This window comes from Polypterus senegalus, chromosome 8 (assembly GCF_016835505.1).
Source record: "Polypterus senegalus isolate Bchr_013 chromosome 8, ASM1683550v1, whole genome shotgun sequence".
Classification (NCBI taxonomy): Eukaryota; Metazoa; Chordata; class Cladistia; order Polypteriformes; family Polypteridae; genus Polypterus; species Polypterus senegalus.
Window position 1 is genome coordinate 188,106,651 of NC_053161.1, and position 6,669 is coordinate 188,113,319.

A 6,669-nucleotide genomic window follows, 5' to 3' on the forward strand; every position below is an offset into this window, starting at 1 on the left:
CACACCAGGAAGTGCCATAGGAAGCTCATCAGGATGCACCTGAGCACATCTGGGTGGGAATAAAAGGGGCCGACTCCCTCCAGTTGTCAGCCAGAGTCAGGAGGAAGAGGAGAAAGCTCGGGAAGGAAGATGGAGGTAGCAAAGGACCATTGGAAGGCCTGGGAAAGAAGGGTTATTGGTGCAGGGGCACTGTGTGTTGTGCGGGACTTTGGACTTGTAAATAGTGTAAATAAAAGTGTGTGTTGGACTTATTGGTGTCTGCCTGTCTGAGTCCGGCTGAACTTCCACAAGAGGGTTTCCTTGTTGGGTTTATGCTTTCATTACCTGAAGCATAGCTCTGTTATACACTCAGGCCATTTCTGTATTTCTCTTTTAAAGAAACATTCAGCCTAAAAGATAATTTGTTATTCACCATGTACTGTACGTAGTGATGGCCAAGAAAAAAAAAAAGTAAATCTCATGTTTCGTAGAAAACGGAGATAACAAAATTCATGAAACAGTGGTCTGGAATGAGGACCCCCTTGAATTACAGCAATAAATTTCAAAACGCGGATATCACATATTTGGGGTTTTAAAAATGTGGACAGGAAGCTTTGGTGTGCGTCTGGTTATTGAGCACTCGACGTCTGCCTTTAAAGGGATTAAAATTCCATTTAATCTTTAGTTTTTATTATACTTCTTAGGGAAGCAAATTGAGTTGCAGGGCTGCTTTTCAGTTATAATGGAAAATGAAGTTTTATCTACAGTATATAAATGTATAAACACTGTCACTCTAAACTAACAGCAGCGCTTGGACTAGAACAGCCAACCAGCCAGCAGTCTGACCACTTGTGATAACTCAAAGTGTATCTCAGTAAACATTTTACTTCTAGTTATTCAAAGTATGTATATGTCTTTAGGACACCCCTCTGTGTGTGTGTATTTAAATGGTGTGTACAGCCCAGTCTTAAATAATAAAGTTTGAACATTTTGATTGCACGGTGATGGCTGCCGTGAGTCTCTGCTTTCAGAGGTGCTGTAGGAGTGTGCATTGCAGTCTCAGTGCTGTTTGCCCTTCTTGTCTTGGTGGGAGCACATCACAATTTTTTCAGTACAATCCCTCCATCTGTGACTTCTGGGGTATTCAACATGTGAACTGACAACACCCTCTCAGCTGCAGTTCTGGTACCCCTTGTTTTACAGGGTCTCACAAATATTCTGCCACCATTGCGGAGGAGTTCTCCTCCTAAGCAGCAGTTTTGTGCTTTGTAAAGTGAATAATAAATAATAATAATAATAATAATAATTAATTATATTTATATAATGTTTTCATGCAGGCACACAGAGGACACATGGCGGGCTCCATCAAAGTAAGTGACACCGTTCTGGGACAGGAGGGGGCGCAGACACTACCAACCTCGCCCTTCTCACTCACAAGTTGCACACAGCACAGGACTCATAACCCAACTCAATCTGTGCCCGGACCACTTTGGGTGCCGAGGTATTTATTTAAACTTGTAACCACAAGAAGGTTGTTATTTGGACGAGGGGCTTCCCACATGATGGAGCTCTGAGCAATTCAAGACATTTGAGATTTTTGTCCTTTGCTATGCATGTGCAGACCTTTTGTTTCTGCCAAACACTTTTGTTCATTAGATGGGGATCTCCAGGCAGGTACCCCAGCATTTATTTTGGCATCCATCTTGTCTGTGTACCACCACAACTACTTTTCTTAGTACTCCTAGTGCTTTACTTAGAAAGGAGGAAATCACTTCACCACAACCACCAATGTACAGCATCGACCAAGATCATGTGATGGCAGCCGTTATTGTACCAGTCACCACAGAGAAATAAAGAAAGAGAGAAGAAGAGTAAGAGAAAAGAGGAAGGAACAGCAATATTGGTTTGGTGATTTGTGCACTGTGTGCTAAAAAGGGAAGAAAAATAAAAGTGAGTGCTTGGACTTGTGTCTTTGTGCCTGTCTGTGTCGAGTTTGGGCCCTGCTTTACCATTTTATATTATATTATATTATATATGTGGTGTTCAGTCGTAAAGCTCCTCTGCCCGTCCTCTTTACTGTCAAACTTGTGTTTGTTTTTCCTTTTTAAGAAACTCCTGTGCCTTTCCCAGGATTTCTTGCCATGCAGTACCAAGTTGTGCTTCACATACTGTAGGTTCAAAAAAGTGATTGAAAGATGAAGTGTGAGTGTGAGACACACAAGAAGAAGTAAAGGCATAGGATCTGTGCTCCTTATCCTGAATTGTGCAACTTTAATTAACACCTCAAAACAAAGAGGGAGGGAATGTGATAAATGAACTAGTAGCACATAGAGGGACAATACAGAACAATAAATAAATTAATCAATCATATACACTTGGCTACAATGTGAAAAGTCCTTCTTCTTCTTTCAGCTGCACTCGTTAGGGGTCGGCACAGCAGATCATCTTCTTCCATATCTTTCTGTCCTCTGCATCTTGTACTTTAACACCCATCACCTGCATGTCCTCTCTCACCACATCCATAAACCTCCTCTTGGGCCTTCCTCTTTTCTTCTTCCCTGGCAGCTCTATCCTTAGCATTCTTCTCCCAATATACCTAGCATCTCTCCTCTGCACATGTCCAAACCAATGCAGTCTCGTCTCTCTGACTTTGTCTCCCAACCGTCCAACTTCAGCTGACCCTCTAATGTCCTCATTTCTAATCCTATTGATCCTCGTCACACCCAATTAAAATCTTAATATCTTTCCGATCAGCACCACCATCTCGGGTCCATAGAACTTAGCTGGTCTCACTACTGTCCTGTAGACCTTCCCTTTCACTCTTGCTGATACCCGTTTGTCACAAATCACTCCTGACAATGTGAAACGTCCACATGACAATAAACGACTTGGCCTTCTAAAGGACTGAAGCAGCCTGATGGACCAACAATGAAGGACAGCAGCTGATGAACAGGCGAGAACTCAAGCCATGTAGTGCCCTGCTTTACTGGTCTACCTGACCCGTACCTCAACTTTCAAGACAGTCACTTGGTGGTGTTAAGGAGGAACAGCACTGTCCACAATGAAGAGTGATAGGAGCAGCAGTCTGGATCAAGTGACTGAGATAAAACAATTGTGTCTCCACTTACTGTCAATCAACTCTTCTTGTATTATAAAAATCCAATAAAAGAACAAAAAGGTTATCTCTGTAGAAACCCTTATGGATTTTCCTCATTTTGAAAGGCACTATATAAAATAAAATCAATTTGTAAACCTGCCGTCTACTTTTCATCAGTTATTTTGTCTGTTAAAACAATTTATAAGGTTCTCAGTGTGAAAGTGGAGTGTGGCTGACAGACACTGACATGTATGGTGTGTCATATTGATGGATACTTGAGTGATCTGTGGGTCATTCATCATAAAATAAAACTAGCATTAATTAAATCAAAAGTACTGTTACTTTACTAAAGGAGATGTTCTGTCTTAATGTTGACTTATGTTTATTTTTTGTGTCTTCTATTTTTCTATTCATTTTGTAAAGCACTTTGAGCTACATTTTTTTTATATGAATATGTGCTATATAAATAAATGTTGATTGATTGTCTTACCAATATCTGGTATTTTAATGCAACAAGGTTTGTAAATGTTGTAGGATTCAGAACCAAAATGGATTGTGAAACTTGCATGGAGAAATTGTGAGGCATAAAACAAATGTCATCATCACAAAGTGTTTTAGGAAACGAGTGCACAGCTGACAGAACTTGGACCGGTGACTTAGGGGCGCACAAAGGACAAGTGAGGACTTCATCTGGATGGCTCTGTCCATGAAACTGCCTCAGTTTGCTCTCCTCTGATCCATCGTCTCCCTGGTCTTACCGGTCCCACCATAGCCCTGCCTCTCACTCCTTCACATCTCCACCTGTTTCTCCCAAAAGTGTCCATCCTGTTTTATTCTCCAAATTCACTGTGTCTCCTCTCATTAGTTGACCTACAAATATCCACTACTATGGAGTCTGTTCATGGTCAGCTGCCTCCAACATCAGAGAGTATCCTGAGGCTGCTTAGGGTTTCTACTCTTCAGTGTCTCCAGTAACAGGACCGGTGGATGTGCTTGTGTTGGTGTTGACCTTCTGGCTTACTTGGAGTCGGAATCACTTGGTTAACAACATTTAACAGGATCACCTGGTTAATGTGTTCATTAGAGATGGTCAGTGAATATTAAAGCTTGTGCTATTTGTGTTTTTTTTATCATTAGTTTAACTGAATGTTATTAATATGTTAATTAATAATAAACTCTACCAGAACCACTGAGTTTGTAAAGTCAGTAATGTTCTCTCTCTGTCAGTGTTTTACCTGAAGACCCACCTAATCCACTATGACAGACTGCAGTTTCATGTGTGGATATTAGTATTGAAATGTTTTTAATGGCATTGTCATCTTCTCGTTAAACTGTACACACCCCCCGTTTACAGCATTTCCTCCGATTTAGATTAACAACCCGCACATCGTGATGGCACAGCAGTAACGACTGATAAAAACACACGAGCTTGAATAACCTGATCATGTTAAAAGAAATCAAAACATCAGTTCATATAATAATGACGGTTACGGTTTTACTTGGCCTCGACAAAACAGCACGGCTTTGGATAAATACATTTTATTCACGTTGGCTTCTCAAGTCTCCTGTAACTCTTCGTAAACGAACTTCAAAGGTGACACGACGGGATTTTCTCCCGCTGCCCACCGCAGTTCGTCCAGTGCTGTGCTGCCTACGGGTCAGTGTGCCCAGTGTGACGTGTCCACCCAGAACAGAAGGAGCACACGGCGATGTCGAAGTGTCCCGCACAGTATAACACTTGACAGGCACAACCGCGGACCCGCATGGAGAAGAAGGAGCAGACAGGCGGCGTGCTGTGCTGGTGACGGCTTGGGACTAAAAACTCTGAGGCTGTGAATTCAAATGTCTCTGCTGACACTGAGGGACCTTGACAAGTCGTGTCACCTGCCTGAGCTCCATCAGGGTTAATATATACAGATAAGATATCAGACAAATACGGAAATATAAATGTAGAACGATAAACGAACAGACACATCGGCGGAAAAAATAAACGAATAACGGGCTCTCTGTACTCGCTTTAAGGCCTGTTCATAACGAGTCCGCACCCCACCAAATTAATAAAGAAAAGAAAGTATTTTACCTTGAGTAGCCGATTATTTCAAAGACTGCTGGAGGCGCCGGTGGATCTCAGAATCGCAAAAAAATAAAAGCAGAAGTAAGAAAACTTCATAAATCCGTTATCCAAAGAGCCTGCGACTAATGGAGGCGGTGATTTTCTTCAGGTAAAGATACTTTCGGTTTCATAGGTTTCAAGTGCTGGGCTGCTCGGTACTGAAGTGCAGATACGCTTCAGAGATTCGAGGATTGTTTCAAATGCGCCCGTCACGTGATTCAGAGGCACACTAGCGCCGTGACGTCACTGACATCCGCGCAGTCAGAAACCGGTTTTGTCAGCCAGTCCGCTGCCGACCCTGTTTGGCTCAAAGTGTAAAAGCAGCGGCCCTTCTGCATCTGAAAAGCTTTAGCGCGAGTTCGATTCCAGCGGTTTATCTACTTGGTGGCTAGTGCTTGGAGTAAGGTCAAAGCCAAAAAGAGACTTTAAAAAAGAAAACGGTAATGTAGTAGACTTGTCTGTAAGTTACATTATGAAAGACCACCTCGTTCCTCAGTGTGGAGTTTTGTCCAAACTGAATCTGCAACAAATTGATAGGCATATCTGGCTTAAGGCAGCACGTACAGTATTGTAACAATCCAGCGTCTATTCTGCCCCATGTCAATCATGTCAGCTTCATTAAAGCCGACGTGGTCATTACACCAGTATATGCGCAAGACATTCCTCATTAAGAGTTTTTACTATTCAGTGATTCCCAGATTTGTAGCTGATTTGTATTATTGATTTCCAAAAAGCAATGTGAGTAAAAGCGTGTTCTGCATAACTAATCACAACTGTCTTTAAAAACAGAATCAGCGCCATCAACAGCGACTTCTGCAATTTAGGGAAAGCCTCGGGATTTCTGCAATAATGAGACAAAAAAGTTGAAAGAAACTTTGCGAATTCATCCAGAGAAGGACATAAAGATCACTGAAGTACTGAGAAGAAGGAGCAGCTGGAAAGGCACACCTGGAGCCAAACTTTCAAAAAAGCACCTGACTTTGTCAGCAACATCCTTTACTTGTGAATGCATCTTACCAAAGGCTTTCGGGGGGAGTCAGTAATACCGACGATGTACACCTTAAGAAATGGAATAAATGGACTGTACACTGAAGCATTTCACTGACAAATGTAAAAATACAAAGGAGAACATTTCAGATAAACGATGAGTTCTGTTAATTATAACAACGTACCATAACTACTCGTATGTGTTGTTACTTTATTCATTCTCATCAATCTGGGAAACGAATATGGGTTATATGGTTATAATAATTCATATTAAAATAAAACACTGTCAAATATAAATTAATGAACAAACAGACATTGGCCTTTAGGAAATATAAAAAAGCGTGTGCGCTGTCATTTAGGACAGAATGCATTGTTAACGTGACGCACTCTCTACTGACACGATGTCGCGAAAAACAAAGAACCAGCGCAGTCCATGCAAACTCAAATCCTCCTTGATGTTTGATCTTATAATTAATTGTCAATGTCACATAAA

General features: G+C 41.5%; 1 protein-coding gene across 1 annotated transcript in view; it reads right to left on the minus strand.

The window, feature by feature from the left end:
* LOC120534527 (NACHT, LRR and PYD domains-containing protein 3-like) overlaps window positions 1-5,381 on the minus strand; it is a gene marked incomplete at its 3' end in the record, with an annotated part of 45,290 nt that extends 39,909 nt beyond the window's left edge. The window contains exon 1 of the mRNA XM_039762130.1: window positions 5,157-5,381. The remainder of the gene's footprint in view (window positions 1-5,156) is intronic.
* Between the last annotated feature and the right edge of the window lie 1,288 nt (window positions 5,382-6,669).